Source organism: Leptinotarsa decemlineata, unplaced genomic scaffold (assembly GCF_025532065.1).
Source record: "Leptinotarsa decemlineata unplaced genomic scaffold, Ldec_3_MD MMD2_tig00004067_RagTag_RagTag, whole genome shotgun sequence".
NCBI lineage: Eukaryota > Metazoa > Arthropoda > Insecta > Coleoptera > Chrysomelidae > Leptinotarsa > Leptinotarsa decemlineata.
In genome coordinates this window covers 642,965-663,452 of record NW_027412602.1, presented here as the reverse complement: position 1 = coordinate 663,452, position 20,488 = coordinate 642,965, and the positions used below count along the sequence as shown (strand labels likewise).

Here is a 20,488-nt window from a genome sequence, read left to right as displayed (position 1 = left end):
ATGTGGTCTGATTCAGAGGAAACAGAAATAATGGTAAGTACCACAACCTACTAAAGTGAGTTGAATCAATTCAGCATTAAGACAACCTTTCGGGAGATTTACATTTCGCTTTCCGAAACGAGTTATACCGGTCTCGGGATTTTACCCCTCATCAGTGTAGGGTAGGTCTTATATAGATATCACTGAATAGAGCATAAGACATTCTTACATAACTGGAAAAATCTCCTATTACAATCATTGAATCTGCAATTAATTCAATGGCAATGAAGAATAAGCATGCAAGTGATTTCCATCGCAATAAAGAATTAGATTTCAGAAGAAATGTCATGCATTTGAACTGACCACCTTTATACCGGTGTTGGGTTTTTTGAGGTGTTATTGAAATACATTTTGAGGAGTTTATTCATCGGCATGACTGTCATGGTTTCAGTACCCAACTACTCATTTCAAGCGCACTATCAGGAACTATTTGTTGTGGTCTATTTGTCGCGTCCATTATTGACTTTAGTAGGGAGCTTAAGGGGTATCGACTGTTGGGGTCATGTCTAGCGTGACCAAGATACTACAAAACACTGGCAGAATGCGCACATGTTCCTAAAGTCCTGGCACCGGTTTTACTAGTGAAATAGTATCCTGATATGGGCTCGTTAGATTCATCAGATTCGTCTCCATCATCATATTCGATTCACAGTTGATATTTTGTGGCATTTCTAACTCTCATGAATCCAGGTTCCTTTTCGAAAATATCGACCTAAAACTTTTCATTTTCTTCCCTCTGCAATTTATCCTGTATATACGAAGTTGAAAATTGAACCTGGTATATACCAACGATCGAATCTCTCAGATAATCTATCGTACGGCGTGGAAAGTTTGGAATCAGGTTTCCATTCATACGGACCCATTGACCATTTCTCAGATGAAGAATGTCCACTTCCACTCGAGCCTGGACGACATTTACCTCCTGTAATTCTTGTGCCAGCTGAGCATTGGCACCCCTCATTGAGACTGGGGGTTGGAAGCTGTTGATGACTGCACCAGCGATTTGATATAGATCGCTAAGATTGTTGACGTGTGGTATTTCGATCATTTAGGCAAAAAACTTGAACATATTCTGCAAATGTCCATTTATTGCTTCAACTATCCATCTAGTTTTCGTCACTAATCGAGATTTATTTGCTTCCTCAGTGGAAAGCTGTTGTTGTCCTCGTGGAACAATCGCAAGTATTGCATATCGTATGTCAAGGTCATTCGGTAAGGGTATGGCATCTCGATAATCCCGATCCACAACAAAAATGTCACCTTCATCAAACCATCCCCTCATGTCTTCTGAGTTTTTTCAAACTGATTCTCTATCGATGTCTACAGAGCCGATATTCGATGAAACGAGTCTGCATCAAATACTGTCTCACTTTAAATATTGCTTAACGCAATTAACAAAGGAATATCATAAGTTCTTTTTTCGTTATATATCTATAACCATGTTCCGGTGGAATTATATCACAGAACATAAAAAGACAACGAAATGTTTCTTTGACCCCCTGTAGAATCCAAACGCCGGCATTCAGAGAGTTGGCGCAATGGTCACTTTTGTTCAGGATGGCATGGGCTACATCATATTGAAATTTCAGCGATTTTTACCGAAACTAGTTTTCCATAAGATTAGTGTGGGTTGTTTACTTTCATGGAACAATGTCATCCTTAATGGTTTCCTTCTCGAAGTCTTAGGTTGCAGACACTACTCTTCAGCTTATTATCAACAACTTTTGGATACATAAACACGCATTTCATGCATAATATTACGACTTCATTTAATCGAAAGAGCCAATTCTGCTCTTGTAACAGTGATAATTTGTAAAATCATTCATGCCGTTGTTAATTGATTCATCACCAGCCATAGTAATTTCGTTTGAATTGGAACGAATACAAAAGTTCATGTGCACGGCTTCATTGAGTTGTATCTGGAAGAAACTACTGTGCATAAGCTACACTTCTTGAAGAGTTTGTTTTGAATTTAATTGATTGCTTTTTTTTCGATAGGTACTCAACTGATCTCTTCTAAAAACTGTTCAATATATGGATCTTTCTCGGATACTTTCATCATCATGGTAGTCCTCAGAGATACTTCTTATAATTTTTTAATAAACATAACTTTCAGAGGTTCGAGTAATAGTTAAGGTTCTGGGTTTGAATTGAGAATGAGGGTTGTTTGGAGGTTTACCAGACTAATATTAGGAAGAGAAAATATTTGCTTGTACTCGCAATGATCAAATCCAAGAACTACTCAACGATTTCAAGAAGTCTTTTTTCCATAGAAAGCTATAGTTCGTCTGAAAAATATTATAGTTTCAAGCGAAAAACAACAATAAAAACATTGACTACGAAAGTGAAAATGAGTGTACCTCACCAAAATTTTATATTATTCTGAGGAAATTGATATTTTTCAAAAGTTCCTCACGCAAAAAGATTCATGTCAAACTGATTTGTGGGGAGTTTTGTGAAACTCAGGGATCGGATATCAATGATTTTGTGTCCAAATCATACCAAATGCAATTTTTAATATTTTCCAATCACTCAATTTTCAGACTGTTTGCAATTGGATTAAACAACAAAAAAAATTCAGAGATATTACTCTGGGATGATTCTCAACGAATGAAACTCATAAAAAAAGTATAGTATTCTTCTCGCGAAAAACAGTCATTGCTCTCTCACGAGTGACGAGCAATGACCGTATGGTTAGGTTCATTATGTAGGTTCATCATGTTATGATGGACCTACATGGATCTCGGCACCTGTCTGTTTGCTCCTGTGAAACATACCAGGATATCTTTCATATATCTATACCGTCCATGAAAATCTTTGCCAGAATGGGACTAAGTGGGTTTCCCATTATGAGACCTTTGCAGAATGAGTAAAAAATTTTATTGAATTGGAAGTAATTTTGTGACAAACAAGCCGTAAGAAAGTCTAATATTTCCTTTTTTAGTACCGGATTGATAGACCTTTTGTCCAATAGATTCTCTACAAGAATAATCGTTCCATTCGGAAGAATACTAGGAAACAAATTCTGGGCGATTTGAAGAGGCGAAATACACAGTAACCCACTGGTAAGGAATTTCGTGTATTGGTCTGGTATGTTTCACAGAAACAAACAGACAGTGACTAAGTTTTGGAATTTCATCAATTCTCTCAACCCTTCTATCACATTCACCATGGATATGGAAAACGACGACTCTATAAATTTTATTTCGGACTTGACAATAACAAAAGTTAACAACAAACATATTTTTCAATTTATCGTAAACCAGCACATATTATCATTCATAATTCGTCCACCCACCCGTATCAGCACAAAGTAGCAGCATACAGTATGAGCCACAGACTGATAAATGTGCCCTTGTCAGAGGCTAATTTCAATGAAGAACTGAACAGAATAAAACAAATAGCCGTCAACAGCCAAGCTTTGAAGGAAGTTCACCCAATTCGAAGATAAGAGGATAAAATTTATAGAAACTGAATCTACTTAGGCCAACCCACTACAAATATTTCAGATTTTCTGCACAACAAAGGTGTAAATATTGCTTTAAAAACCAACAACAACTCAGGCATGCACATTAAGAATAACAAAGATAAAAGTTCAGTTTCAGAAAGACAGGGAGTATATAAATTATCATGTGGGTCACGTCCGATGTTTTATATACGTCGAACTGAAAGAACGTTGAAAGCCCGCATGATAGAATACAAAAATAGTTTCCAGAATGGAGAAATAAATTTCATATATGCCACTCATTCAATCACAGAAGGACATGAGTTCAACCATGAATTCAAGCCCCTCCATTTCCAGAAGGAAAGATTGAAACTTAAGGTGTTGGAAGTATGGAAATGAACAAATTCAAAAACTCTCAATATCTTATGAACGATCAAACTGAACTACATAATTCACCATTATTGAATCTGTTCATTCCCAGGTAAGAATAGTTAGGTATATTTACGACACTTTCGAAAAATGTATTCATATAGTTAATGAATTCATACCTGACCTTTTAAGGTAGATTCATTCATTAGAAAGTATGCACACAAGTAGGTAATATGTTAGAATATAAAATAGTTGTAATTTAGAAGTAACTTTCAGTTCACGCTTGAGAAAGCTATTGTATAGCGAAACACCTGTCGTAGTTTTTGTAAAACCCTTCATAGTGGAATTCATATATATATATATATATATATATATATATATATATATATATATATATATATATATATATAGCATATAGCACTCATAGGAAGGTGGGCAAACCGCAGACACGTGTTTCTGGCTATTTAGCCTTCGTCAGTACGGTACAGCCAAGTGTAAAGGATAGACAACACTTGGTTGCAAGAAAGGGGCCAAACAAAGCAAGCGGATTCATCATCAGGGGCCAACTGCGATTTCGTGTCATCGTTTGAAGACCTTGTGATTACAAGGACTAACTCCCAACTTCGTCACGGGAGCAGCTATAGCAGTTGGCTATATATATATATATATATATATATATATATATATATATATATATATATATATATATATATATATATATACAAATATGAAAGTTATTGAGTGTCTTGTGAACACGAGATCTATCAACTTGAAACCACGAATGTGCGGTTGGCTCCTGTTGGTGACTTCGTGCATTTGTATTTCTATATTTCTATCTTTTGGTAACCAAGTGTTGCCCATCCTTACACTTGGCTGCACCATACTGATGATGGGCCAAAAGCCCGAAACACGTGTCTATGGTTTGCCACTTTCATGAGTGTTATGTCCGATATTAACTTATGTTTCTATATATATATATATATATATATATATATATATATATATATATATATATATATATATATATATATATATATATATATATAATATCAATGTGAGTTACAAGAACGATTCGAAGCTCTATGACTTCCATTTGATTATCTGCGAGCGCTTTCGACAGCTGGTCGTACTGTCATCCTCTAGGCACTCTTCTATAGAAGAGACAGCAGAGTGTCTAGATGATGACAGCAGGACCAGTCATAGAGAGAGAAGTCGTAGATAAAATTGGAAGACATCATAAAATTTTTGTAAATATTTAGAAATAATGAAAAGTTTGAAAATTATTGTTGTAAACCGTTTCTCTAGTTACGGGTATGAAATGATGCTGAAGAGAAATGTATATGTTCAGAACTAAGTGAGGTTTAATATGTATTGACACAAATATCAAGGAAAAATGTGTTCCAAAATTCACATCACATAGTTCGGTTTAGCATGGAACATTATCTAGCGTAATTTGTTGTTCACACTAGTTAATTTATATTTAGAATTTAGATTTTATTATATCAAACTGTTTCATTTTTCTATTGTCAGTTGTATCTTTCTAAAATTTATTTACAGGTACACCTAAATTCAGATTGTTTCTTGGTAAGTAATATTTGTGCATTTCATGAGTTTGGACTTCCATTGTCTAATGTGATATAAATTGATTTAAAATCCCTGCAAGGATCTGTGGAAACAAATTGAAAAGATTAGCTAAAAAAATAACAATTATATTAAGCAAGAAACTGAAATTACAATGAAATAACATACAAGCAACAATAAAAAAATAAAAGAAATTGAATCAATTGAAATTACAATGAAATAACATACAAGTAACAAACAAAAAATAGAAGAAATTGGACTGATAACACGAGCTGAATATTAAAAATTATCAACAAGAAATGAAACTTAAAAGATTCCAAACCAAGTTACTTCACGACGTTTCGATTGTGAGTATCCACTAGCGTCTTCGGGTGATAACTGGACTTATTTCTCCGAGATCTGCTTTCACCTATCCCCTCTTCCTTCTCTCCGCTTTATTGGTTTTAGCGGGAGCGGACCGTTTGGTGGAAATATTTAATTTTCATTTCTTGTTAATAATTTTTAATTTTCAGCTCGTGTTATTAGTTCGATTTCTTCTATTTTTTGTTTGTTGCTTGTATGTTATTTCATTGTAATTTCAGTTTTTTGTTGAATATAATTGTAATTTTTTTTGGTCATCTTTTTAATTTGTTCTCACAGATTCTTCCCGGGATTTCATATCAATTTATATCATATTAGACAATGGAAGTCCGAACTGATGAAATGCACCACGGAACATTGTCAACCACAACAAAAGTAATATTGTAATATTTGTGTTTGAGCCTGAATCCATCTGAGGTGTTGAGAAAAATCTCTATACATTGAGTTATAGGGATTTTAACTCAACAAAAAACAAAAACAAAGTTTTCATTTCATTCAATAAAAAAAAACAACTATAATACCAGTAATAATGATAATAATATATATATATATATATATATATATATATATATATATATATATATATATATATATATATATATATATATATATATATATATATATATTTAGACGGATCATATATTTCAGACGGATGTTCAGCAGCATAGTTCAATATCTCCTCTTCTGTGATATAATTTCTTACAGTTCTCTGTATACCTGCATTCCTTCTGGTAATTAAAAAACTTCCTGTTTCCCTGAGTCTTCTGTCCACGTTTTCGAACGTTTTCCAATTATGAATTCTATTTCTTCCAGGAAAATTTTCACGATACATTCTTTGTGCCAACCTTCCATTTCGTCCCGATTTTCCATAAATAAGGTGCATGTCCGCTAACTCTTCGAATGTAAAATTCATTTTTATTATACGAAATACACAATCAAACACTTTCTGACAGCTACGTTAACTTGGAAGTGTCATACGAATCTCATTTCATTTCCACAGCCCCCTAACAAATTTATTGTTGTCAATGAATAAAGTAATCCTCATTGCTTAGGTGGATCAAAGATTGTTATAAGTCACGTGAATGTATTCTGAAACTATTCAACCAGTGGCTGAAGAACTCGAGAATATCGGTACAGTTATCTAACAAAACTATAATAGATATGCCCAGGAAACATTGTAGATGGCTAAGGTTGAAACAAGTAATGGTATTTTGGTTAATCGATAAAACTTGGATTTTTACCCAGTGAGAGAAGATAATTCGATAAAACATTCTGAGTTCAGTTTTGCCAACTATTCGTAATTGTCTTTGAAAATCGTTTGGATGGAACATTTTATTAAAAAATAAATCTCGAGGTAAAGCCATTCAGTAGGTCTGCGGGCTCACAACATATCTGCAAAAAAAGTTGGTAAAATGGTAGAAAATCCGCAATATGTTGCCGAAGTGAATAATTTTTCAAGTACACAATGAATGGTAGAATGATGAAAGAGTTCAAATAATTTCGGTTGTGGAATTTCGATTATTTTACTCGATTATTAATATTCCCATATGAGAATGCACCTATCAGTTCAACTCAATTTTTCTCGAAAACTACTGGTTTTTTCATAGTGAATGTTTATTTGGTTTTTACGTAAAATTGATCAAGGAATTAAAAAAAAAAGACGGTTGTGGATATAAAGTCAGTGGCGTAAAAAATAAGGGGGGAAATATAAGCTATTACCCCGCTGGAACGCCACTGGCTACTGATACTGAAGCAAACATACCACTGGAGGAAGCACATTCTAGCTCGTAATCGATTTGCTGAGTTTCATTAATTTATTCCTTTTAGTCCGGGAGCTACGACGAAAAGGGTCTTTTTATTTTGCAACTTCAACGCCATGTATTTCTGAAACGGCTCATTTCCGGACACACATGTCCTACCTCATTTTTCATCATTTTGCAAGAGGAATGACGTGGTATAAGTTTGTCCGTCGAATTCTGAAACACCCTGTATATATATATTTTTTTCTCGAAAAGTTTCAATGAAGATTAACTTCGGCACTTGTTTGTGCTTTAAATTTAACTTAAAATGATGTGGCCAACTGCGACCCACTGACGTTCAGTGTTTGTCAATTGAACTTTTTTTTGAAGAAAATTGAAAAAGTGCATTTCTAGATCGAATTTAACAAAAAGTTACTTGAAAAAGTTGTGTCTTCGGCAATTTTATATCCATATGCCAAATTTTATGCAACTTGGATAAAGTTGACGTTTTGCTCATTTTTGACAGATATCCCCTTTATTTAAAAAAACAAGTTCAGTTAATTGTCATCAATTCATGTATACATAACAAACTCATCATGGAGTTTAACTTTTCTGATAAATTTTTACTGATACGGACATTTTTAGAGATAAATTAAAAATGTGCTATACAAATTTTAACATGATTGGTGCAAAGTTTCAATCACTTGGCTATTTTCTTAAACAAACGTCAGTACCTTCAATTTTGAAAAAGCAGACACAACTCAAAAACTGCAATAAGTATTAATAAAATTACTAGAGTTGAAATGACATTAAAATTTCAATATTCAGTATTTACAGATTATTTATAAACACTAACTAGGGCGGTAAAGATGCTTAATCACGTTGAATAAAATTTTTAAGTAGGTCTTGACAAACAAAATGCATGCTATGGTAGTGTCAAGTTGTTGATTTACTTGTCAAATTTTTAACAGTTATTGTTGTAATAATGTTGTCTCTTCAGGAAAGAATGGAAATAGTTTTAATATGTGGTGAGAATACACCATACCGGCAACTAGCTAACATTTTTAATGAACGGCATCCAGGAAAAAATGTTCAACATACTATTGTGTCAAGGATAATGTCGAAATTCAGAGAAATAGGATCCGTAGCAAATCAATTTAAGAAAAAGCACACTCCAAGTAAATATGATGAGGAGGCCCAACTTAACATTTGTTTAAAAGTTATTGAACACGGGCAAACGAGCATAACCGATTACAAGAGAGAAAGTGTTAGAAAAATTTTATTAAAGAATGAATTCTGGCCTTACAAGCCAAAATTTATTAACACATTAAATGAACGAGATTTTGATGTCCGTTTGGGGTTTTCATTCTCGTTTCAAGGAGAGAGAGAAGAAAATGTAAAGTTTCCGTATAAAATTTTATGGACAGATGAGGCAACGTTCTCCCCAAATGGAACGGTAAGTTCTCAAAATTGCCGATGGCGGGCCCAAGAAAATCCCAATTTCACAGTTGAATGTGGTGATCAGTATTCCTTCAAAACTAATGTATGGTGTGGGATACTTAACGACCAAATAATTGGGCCATTTTTCTTTAGGGAAAATTTATCATCCGTCGGTTATCTCAACCTTTTAAATAATGAGGTTAGTGAAGTTTTAGATAATATGCCTTTAAATATTAAATACGATCTATGGTATCAGCTTGATGGCGCATCAATACATCACACGGTTGCTGTAAAACAGTCCCTCCAACAAATGTTCTTCAGAGCCAAAGTTATTGGACGTAACTGGGAACATTATTGGTCACCTAGATCACCCGACTTGACGCCTTTAGACTTTTTCTTATGGGGTTACCTGAAACAAAAAGTGTACCGAAGTAGACCATTCACTGACATACAACATCTGGAAAATACCATTCGCCAGTGCTGTGCAAATATAAATCCCCGATTTATTAAAAATGCAGTTACAGATGTCAGTAGAAAGACTATAATTTGTATTGAACGTGAAGGACGACATACTGAAATGTAGGCTATAAGTATTTGACAACCTCATTTAGATCAATAAGTAATTTTTTGTACCCATTTGTATTTTCTATAATATCATTGTTGTTTGAAATTTATAATAATAATAATAGTTCTATCGAAATTATTTGCATTTTTTTAGTTGCCTCTGTGTTACGTTTCAATTTAGCACTAGATCAAACTGCTCTTATGTGACCTTTCAAAACACTATATTACCTTTTAAGATCTTTATTCAAAGGATATTAACAATGTAATTAAGTTACAAGTAGATTTTATTCATTTAACATCATAGTAATGGGAATCTTCCGTTCCATAGAAAACCATACCTGAAATGTATAAGAATAAATGTATGCTCCCTGACTAACTGCTTTGACCAGTACTTACGCATTCTCCTATTGCCAATCGACGTTGGAGATCCGAAATTCCTCGCTAGGTTGAAATAGTTGTTATTGTTTGTTTCTCAGTTTTCTTCACCTATCATTTTTTTTGCCGTTGTCTGCCTTATTCCCTATACCTTTCCAAGAATATTTCTTGCATAGATCGTTATTCATTACTTCCAGAAGGATAACTGACATATTAGAGCCATATCGCCTGAAAAACAATATTAGTTAGCTCTGGTTTCTGAATACTGTTTGATATTTTCGGTAAATATTCTGCATAAGATGAATGTTCAAATATTCGTACTGAAAGGGAAGGTTATGGCGACTTACCTTATATGTTTCTATTCCATGGCATGAATAAGGATTGGTAAATAGTTGAAAATTGGTTGGAACAATATTTTTGGAAACATTTGTAAACAAGGTTAAGAGACAGCTGTTGGTTGACATCTGCCGAACTTTCGTAGTGTCGTTCCGTCGACTTACACCGAACTAGTTCTACAGTTGTTCACGGGTGAGGATTGATCGGTTACTCAAGTTGTCAAGGGTTGTTTTAGGGTTGCATTGCTTTGAGAAGGAGTTTTGATGGGTCATGGACTTGTTGATGATGTCTCAAGTGGCTGTGGAGGAATTGATAGATTTAGGATGTTGTGCACAGCGCCCCCTTGGTGCTTGTAGTGTAGATTGGACGCACTGTGGCAACAACTGGTTAGCTGTCAGATGTGGCAGTCTCCTTAGTATTCGGAAGTTGGCTTTCGATGAGTTTGGTTCGGAGTTCAAAGCGTACCATCAGACTGATTGTAGGATATATTTGGTTGTATTTGTGCCATCCTTCACGGGGATTATTTCTACAAGTCAGGATTGTATAGTGGAAGACTGATTGGTCATTTTGGTGTGGATATTTGCAGTCTGAAACTTAAGCTCTTTTGAGGATTTGTGGTGGTTACCGAACTCGTGCCAGGTGGAAGGATTTCCGAAATTAGGTATGTCTAAATCACTGTCGCATCTCTCATGTGGTCTTAGCTATGATATCACCTCTTCAATTCTACAACCTTCGTTTCTCGTCGCTAGATTCGTAAGAAACAGAAGGCCCTCAGTCACTCATCAAGTCCCAGTAGGACTTCCGTGCAGAGCACCGCACACGAAGAATCGTATAGAAAACCCCTTGGCCAGGGTAAGAATTTTACCATTAAATGTGTTTTAAATGATTTTAGTAATTTCTGATTCCATCGTTGTCATTCAAGTGAATATTAGTTTTGAAGAGAGGTTCCAACACTCATTCAATTGTCTTGATTTTTACGGGTCATATGGTTATACAGGGCACCCAAAAATATACTCTTATTATCTTGCTACTTTGCTTAATGAAAATATACCAGGGGTATTGATTAGTCAAATAGTCCTATTGAATGGGGGTTGAATCTCACCTTGTTTTTATCTGATTCTGATTGAGAATTTTCTTCCGTAGGGTTTTTTTTTTCTTCTCCTTTCTTTTTTATTCTTCTTCTTAAGTTTCTTTATCTTTCTGGATCTTATTTGGTGATCCATTACTGGTCCAGCTTGTCGTGCCCTACAGGGTGATCTATCTTGGTGGTGCTACAGGGTGATCCATCTCCGTCGAACTACGGGGTAGCCTAACAACATATACCGGGTGGCCCAAAAGGAGCACGCAAGTTATAATTGATTTAATTGAAAATTTGTGATATACTGAGATATTTGCATAATTGTTGCCCTTATGTTTATTGATACCTGTTTGATAAAGTGTTTGTTATTTATACCTGATTGATATAGTGATGCATTTGTGAAACGGAAATTGAGGTATATTCTTCCTTTCACGATTGCTGATTGACACCGATGCGCCTACGCCTGAGCTCACGCGACGCAAACGAGTTTGTCTTACCATCCGATACTAGTATTTACGATTTCACCTACTCAATTTTCGTGGTAGTTTTACTCGACGTATTGTAGTTTTTTTTGAGCGTTGTTACTACCGTAATTTATGGCTGATTGAATTCGTGGTTATATACACCGCGCTTTTGTATTGTCATTTGAACGTCGCGTAGTAGTGTGAATATTGCATTGTCGTCTTAGAAGCGTTGTTGGTTAATCCATGTAAGTTAGGATTACTGAATAAATCATATTGGGGATCTTTATCTTTTATTTCCAATATTAATTGGTAAGTTATTGATATTGTGAGTTACTTAGGGTATCTGGAGGATTAAATTTACCTGGCGCCCATTAAGATCTATTTGAAATTTGCTAAGTTGTTTAACCCACTCCCGTCTCCACTGTTTAGCTTAGCCGCGGATACCCATCTGTCTTATTTGTTACCGACAGATGATTTAGTCTCCTCTTGTGGTTTGTGAGGTGACATCTGCTTTTTCGAAATCAAAGGTTTGTTTAAGAAAATAGCCAAGTGATTGAAACTTTGCACCAGTCATGTTAAATTTTTATAGCAAATTTTTAATTTCTCTCTAAAAATGTCCGTATGAGTAAAAATGTATCAAAAAAGTTGAGCTCCATGATGAGTTTGTTATGTATACATGAATTGATGACAATTAACCGAACTTGTTTTTTAAAATAAAGGGGATATCTGTCAAAAATAAGCAAAACGTTAACTTTATCCTAGTTGCATAAAATTTGGCATATGGATAGAAAATTGCCGTAGACACAACTTTTTCAAGTAACTTTTTGTTAAATTCGATCTAGAAATGCACTTTTTCAATTTTTTTCAAAAAAAAAGTTGAATTTGACAAACACTGAACGTCAGTGGGTCGCAGTTGGCCGCATCATTTTAAGTTAAATTTGAAGAACAAAAAGTGCCGAAGTTATACTTCAATGAAACTTTTCGAAAAAAAAGTTTCCCATATGGTGCGCACTTTAATGCTGACATGTGTACAGTGTGTCTCACTTCTCATGGAAACACCCCCGTATCTTCTGTAATATTCGAGGTAGAACGATGAAACTCTCTGGACTGATGGAAATGTTCAAAATGCACCTACCACTTGAATGGGGTTGGCTAAAGTGATATACACTGTCCGCCACTCGCGATGGAACACCCCATTTTTACGGTAAAACATATTAGGGGGCAAAATAGGCTCAAAATTCCTTCAGATTCGTGATCAGAATTACCAACTTTTTTCCTGGAAAAATTTCAGTCCTGAAAAATTCGAATTTGTTTTACTTCTCATGGAAACACCCCCGTATCTTCCGTAATGATTGAAGGAGATTTTTTTTTTGGTTTTGACATCAAAACATGAACGAAATTGTTCAAGAGAAACACGACTTTTGATTTCACATAAATAATTTATTGTTAATTTTGTTGTCAGGAAAGTTATTCCTTCTCAATGAGAGAGAAAATGGTAATTTTGTAAGAGGAACGGAAACATGTAATCAGTGAGGTTTTAGGATGGTTAATGTTAGTTCATATTCTCATTTTCCCATTATTTTAAAAAAAACAAGAATATTTTGTGGCGAAAAATGTTATGTAGTTCAAAATTCTTTCGAAGTACAACTTTCAAAATCACATTTTCAATTAAACAGAACAATCAATTTCAAATTATTTAACTGTTGACTGTGATTTAACTGTGTCTTCTATGAAATTTTTCTCCAATCGAACACATTTTTCTATGCGTCTTCTATTATCTCCTCCAACTCTTCTCAGTTCTCTAGGTGTGATTTCTCCACACGCTTGCATAATTCTTGTACGGAGATCTTCCTTATTTGTTGGCCTATCCTTATAAACTTTATTTATCAAGTTTCTCCATAAATAAAAATTCAGTGGAGTTAAATCTGGGGATCGTGGTGGCCATACTACGAAAGAGCTATTGGGTCCTATCCATTTCCTATTCAACCGAACCCTTGTTATGCCACTATTGTGAACTGGTGAACCATCTATATATATATATATATATATATATATATATATATATATATATATATATATATATATATATATATATATATATTGAAAGGTCAAATTTAGTTGACTGGTTATTATATAACTATAAATTATTTTTGATTTGGGTATTTCAGTCAATATCTGCGGGCTATGGAAATACTATTTTTTGTTATTCAAGCTTTCGGAAAGTATATTTTTCTCCTTTATCAAGAATATCTACAAAATAAAGATCATGTGAACATTATACACCAATAGATATATTACAAAAACTCACCAAAGTTAGTATAAAATATAAAAAAGGCATATCTATTGCTGTATAATGTTCACATGATCTTTATTTTGTAGATATTCTTGATAAAGGAGAAAAATATACTTTCCGAAAGCTTGAATGACAAAAAATAGTATTTCCATAGCCCGCAGATATTGACTAAAATACCCAAATCAAAAATAATTTATAGTTATATATATATATATATATATATATATATATATATATATATATATATATACAGGGTCCTGCAACAGTGGCGCGGTGTTCCATATCTCTATATAGGAAGCAGATAGGAATCTAATTTTCTATAATATTACCTTATTGCTTGAGCTCGACAAACTAAAAATATTGGCGGTCACACAGGGTGTTCGATTTTTTCTGGGCGGATCCCAACTGTGTCTTTTTAAATGGCAACCTATATTTTTTATCGCTTTTTCGGTTTCTTCATAGAAAATAAAATAAACTTTATGTATATCTGCACTTCGAAAATATTGAAGGTTTTCGAGATATCTAGCATGACAGGTTTTTTTTTCCAATATTCGTCACTCAGAATATTTGAAATTATAAAGTGGTGCCAAGTCCAGTTGAAATTTTTTTTTGGTCGAATATTCTACATTGGTAACTCTCTCAAACGATATATCTGAAATCGACCTGTGATATACAGGGTATGAAAAACCGCTTGCCAAATATTGTAAATGAAAATTTGCAAAATCTTCCTTATATTAAATAGAACACCCTGTATATTATTGATCCATAAGAAGCGCCAACGAAACCTCTACAAATTTCATCAAGTATTCCCTATGGCTAAGTTCAATAGTTTTTCTTAAATGAGCATTTCTTTCGAAAAATGGTCATTTTTTCAAAGCGAAATCCATTTGACGACTGATAAGAATATACAAAAAATACCCTTTCCTTAAAATATCGCCCATTCCTAAAATTACCTGTTGCTAGATAAACGAGTTGCGAATTACACCACAAAATGGACGTTCTTGAATAGTTACAATAATTTCAAAAATCTCGGAATTTGTGCCATATTCTTTCGGTCTAAAACAACCTTTCAGCGAATGAAATATTTATTGGAAATCAAGTAGTCTGGCAAATGACAGAACAAAATATTTGGCTGCAAATGAATATTGAAATTTTTAGTCAATCGTGAAGTTGAACTGTCGGTATAATTTCATCAGAATGTTGTTATCAAAAAGTGATTTGATTGATAGGATTTTCATATTAGGTGAATCAGACCGGAATTGTTTATTGGCAAGTAGAATTTATTCTCAACGGTATCCAGATAGAAGGCATCCAGATGAAAGATCTTTCCGAAAGGTCTTGGGACGATTCGTTGAAACTGGATCTATTAATTATTCCAAACATGAGCGCATCAAGCCAGCTACTAATGAAGATAATGAAATGCAAGTTCTTCTTGCTGTTGAAGAAGATCCTAGTAGGAGTCAACGACAAATTGGGGAAATAGTGGATATAAGTGAGAGATCAGTGCAACGAGTATTGAAGAAACATCGCTTGCATCCATACCACGTTCAGTTACATCAAGAACTACTGTATGCTGATTTCGAGAAAAGAGTGAGATTTTGCAATTGGGCCATGAACAAAATTCGTCGAAACGAATATTTTTTCAATAATATTTTATGGTCGGATGAATCGACATTCCATAAAAATGGATTTGTAAATCGACATAATTACCATTATTATGCGACAGAAAATCCTCACTTATTGAGACAGGTGGATTATCAACATAGGTGGTCGATAAATGTCTGGGGAGGCATCATTGGAGAATATGTAATTGGTCCATACTTTTTTGAGGGACATATGAATGGTGCAATGTATCTCAATTTCTTACGAAATGATTTACCAGGTTTGTTAGATGATATTCCTCTTGACCTCCGCAATAGAATGTGGTTACAACATGATGGTGCACCTGCTCACTATTCGGCAGAAGTGAGAGATCATCTAAATGAAGTATTTCCCAATAAATGGATAGGACGGAATGGGCCTGTACGGTGGCCCGCTAGATCACCAGATTTGACGAAACTAGATTTTTTCTTATGGGGATACATGAAAAATATGGTTTACGTTGAGCCACCAACTTCTCCCGAAAATATGCGACTTAGAATAACGAATGCTTTTCGCAGCATTACACCAGCTGTCTTGCGCAGGGTAGAACAGTCTTTCAAACATAGACTTCAGCTCTGCATTCAAGAGAATGGAAGACATGTTGAACATATTTTATAAAAGTTTCATTATCAACCTTAATTAAACTCTCCCTTTTGTAGTTTTGTAATTTGCCAGTTGACAAATTTGAATATCTAGAACTCAAGCTCTGAATGAATATAATAACATGAAAAAAATAGTTATTTACAATGTTTCTTTCTTTTAACTTGTTTGGTTTGATATTGCACGATTTATGAGTGAAATTCTGCATCCAATGAAAAAATAATTTTCCATTTAGCAAAAAGTGATAGGTACATACATTTATTTCGTTAAAAAATATTTGTTTGCACACCTTCTAATGTACAAAATTGAAACAAGATATCTTTCGTATATTTTTATCAGTCGTCAAATGGATTTCGCTTTGAAAAAATGACCATTTTTCGAAAGAAATGCTCATTTAAGAAAAACTATTGAACTTAGCCATAGGGAATACTTAATGAAATTTGTAGAGGTTTCGTTGGCGCTTCTTATGGATCAATAATATACAGAGTGTTCCATTTAATATAAGGAAGATTTTGCAAATTTTCATTTACAATATTTGGCAAGCGGTTTTTCATACCCTGTATATCACAGGTCGATTTCAGATATATCGTTTGAGAGAGTTACCAATGTAGAATATTCGACCAAAAAAAAATTTCAACTGGACTTGGCACCACTTTATAATTTCAAATATTCTGAGTGACGAATATTGGAAAAAAAAACCTGTCATGCTAGATATCTCGAAAACCGTCAATATTTTCGAAGTGCAGATATACATAAAGTTTATTTTATTTTCTATGAAGAAACCGAAAAAGCGATAAAAAATATAGGTTGCCATTTAAAAAGACACAGTTGGGATCCGCCCAGAAAAAATCGAACACCCTGTGTGACCGCCAATATTTTTATTTTGTCGAGCTCGAGAAATAAGGTAATATTATAGAAAATTAGATTCCTATCTGCTTCCTATATAGAGATATGGAACACCGCGCCACTGTTGCAGGACCCTGTATATATATATATATATATATATATATATATATATATATATATATATATATATATATGTATATGTATATATATATATATATATATATATATATATATATATATATATATATATATATATATATAAATATGCTCAAGTGTTTGTTTGGGGACATTGTAGGCTTATACCGGTATAAGCTTATACCGCACAAGTTTATACCGGTATAAACAAACAAGAATTTGGATGTCCATATTAATCCAGCAATCAATAGTAATAGACAAGTATGCCAGAGTTGCCGCACCTACATCGAGCCCAGCTAATATTGTGACATCAAATAGAATGATATATAGATAGGAATATATGATTGTGAATGAATTGTACTTTCTAATTACATGCCAAAAACATCTTACATTGACACTTTCTAAGTGTATCACTTTTATCACTGAAAATAGATTGCCTTTTATAAACTGACCCCAATTTCCAACTAGCCCTTGAAAAATCAGTTTCAAGAAACTTGTTTCATCATTCCTCGTTAAAATCTATTGTAGATTCACTTGAATCACTTAAAAACACTTTTTCCCCAGTAGGTATTTATATTATGATATAGGTCTAAGTTTATCTATTTCATTCAACGGACCCGTTATTTTTTATTACATTGGGTAGGACATTCGAAATTCTCTCTCGCACACCTTAACTTTGATTTTCCAACTTTAAAGACTGGCAGTGGTTATTTCTTGAACGGTTTTGATATATATTTCGATTGGTAAACATATGGGTGCATTCATCTGCTTGTTTGATTTAAATTTTTCATCTTGACAGGTTTTGTTTGGTAAACAAGTGGGCGAAGGATGATGAAAAAATAGATACAAAAATGTTTAATTAAAAATAGCCTTTGACATATTTCAATAGGCAATATACGACAGGTGTCTTCGACTATGTGTAAAGTTTTAAAAAAAGTAAATTTTATTCGGTAAACTAATAGCGAAGGTCGATTTCTATTCGGACCTTAGACTTCAATGAAATAAATAATTTGAAAATATAGCAAAAACAAATGGCGAGTATGGGAATTGAAACTGGAATTAAATTCAGTATTTTTTGCTTGAGTAGTATAAACGCCATCTAGTACAGCTTTCGTTAACGACGCCCTCTAGTGGTACTTCTAGTGGCTGCATTCCTCCTGATTGCATCTTTGAATAATAGATGGTGCAAAGATACTTAGCGAAATCTATAATAAAGATATCATTGTAAAGTTGAGGAGGAATCATAATACTGAAATAATGTATAATAGGATACTGGTGAATATAATTGTCACTATAATACACATTATACATCACAAACAATAAAGACATTTATAAAATGTATACGGTGGTAATGAGGTAGGTAGGTACCTACGATATAACAGGTTGTTTCACGACATGAAGGTAATCTACGAGATTATTAGTACTAACAATTGAAGGTCGTGAAGTAACTCTTCTGATGTATACTAGCTAAGTCCAAAATTCTAATGACGACACATTATTAACCTTGTTTTAAACAGATGACCTCACCCGGCAAATACATTTTTTCACAAAATGTCATGAAATTACATGAAAAATTAAATAGTTAGTATTTTTATGTATTACAAGCTTTTTTGAGAATACGATAAATTTATTCATAATAAAAATTGATTCAGTTGTATATAACTTAAGTATCACAAATGTACTATAAACTTATACCTAATAGGCACTAATGAAGCATGTAAAAGAAGAGAATTATGTACCACAAGCGGTGTTGTCGGATTAAAGATCAGAAGGTAATAATTCATGGTGCTGTTTGTTAATTATTCAAGTAATAGGAAAATATACCTATTTACACGATAGGTAATTTTGAATCAACCCCATCCTCGAAAAACTTTATAAGGTATTTCACATTGTTTTAATGAGAGTATATGTTGTTCATGCCGCCATATTCAGTACCTAAGCCTTCTATAAAAAGTTTGTGAGTTTTGATCATTCTGTCGGAATAATATGTCAACCAGTACCAATAACCACTCCTGTTTAACAAAACATACAAATATTTTTTTCTGGTTGAAATAGGTTTCTCTGTCAACCAGCTGTCGTTTCCATAGAAAAGACAACCCTAAAAAGGTGGATCTTGTGTGAACTAACTAGTGCACCGAAGCAATGACTAAAAAAAAACAGAAGAAGGATTAACGACCTAGTCAATCCTTGAATCTTGTGTGAACTAACTAGTGCACCAAAGCAATGACTAAAAAAACAGAAGAAGGATTGACTAGGTCTTAAGAGGTTTGTTTGATTACTAAACGGAATAAGCTAATTATGTATCATTTGGAGTGAAACTAAGATGATTTCACTTTGGTTATTACATATAATTTTTCTATTCCTGTATTAGCAAATATCTAACTTTCTTATTTTTTTCTCTTAATTGAGTATATATGTTGACAGTAGTGTGATCTTTCGAAAATAGACCCTTCATATGGACACATTAAAATAGTAACATATACACAAAAATCAGGATTCCTAAATCTCTGATTCTGATTACCAGTGTTTCAGTTATATAGATAGAAACCGCCTCCATTTATTTTTTTAAAATAAAAATAATTTGTTCAGAAGTTAGTATTATTGAGGAAATTATTATTTGATATAATATTCAATAAATAATGCTGAAGGTGGGTTTAACAAATTGTTATTATATTGAAAATAACCTTGAAATGTTCAAAATCTGATTCCTACCAAAACCACCAAAAATCGAATAAATGTGGTTTTGGTGGGAATTAGTGGATATATCAAATGTAATTTTCAATAAAATCAAGCATGTTTCAATCAAAATTAAAAGAACACTTTGGTGTATTTTTGCTGGTACAATAAAAAATATAAACTAAAAGGGAAAAACATATTATTCAAAATAAAAATGTTTTGCATACTTTTGCTAATGAAACATTGTACTGCTTCTTCCAGCTCTTTCGATTTCAAGTTTTTCAGAGGATGAAAATAAGCTAATTGAAATTCAATTCACCAGTCTCACTCTCCAGCTGGTGGAAATGTCATGATTTGATGGAACAAGTATTTGGATATAAAAATGAATGTAGTTGGCTAACCTGAAAATGCGCACGAAAATAAAAACGAATTTTTGGACATACCGCTGTTCCACCACAACACATTGGTGAAAATAAAAATGTACCCAATTGTTTTTAAACATACCAA

The 20,488-nt window shown here is 33.5% G+C and overlaps 1 protein-coding gene and 1 long non-coding RNA gene across 3 annotated transcripts in view; both read right to left on the bottom strand.

Moving 5' to 3' along the window:
* The window catches only part of LOC111513686 (uncharacterized), a 436,986-nt gene that overhangs the window by 119,580 nt on the left and 296,918 nt on the right, over window positions 1-20,488 (bottom strand). The window lies entirely within an intron of this gene.
* Window positions 18,146-20,322, bottom strand: LOC141483746 (uncharacterized). Its single transcript, XR_012466263.1, has 2 exons — window positions 20,209-20,322; window positions 18,146-18,510 (listed from the first exon to the last, which is right to left on the bottom strand). It is a non-coding gene; the product is annotated as an uncharacterized lncRNA (long non-coding RNA).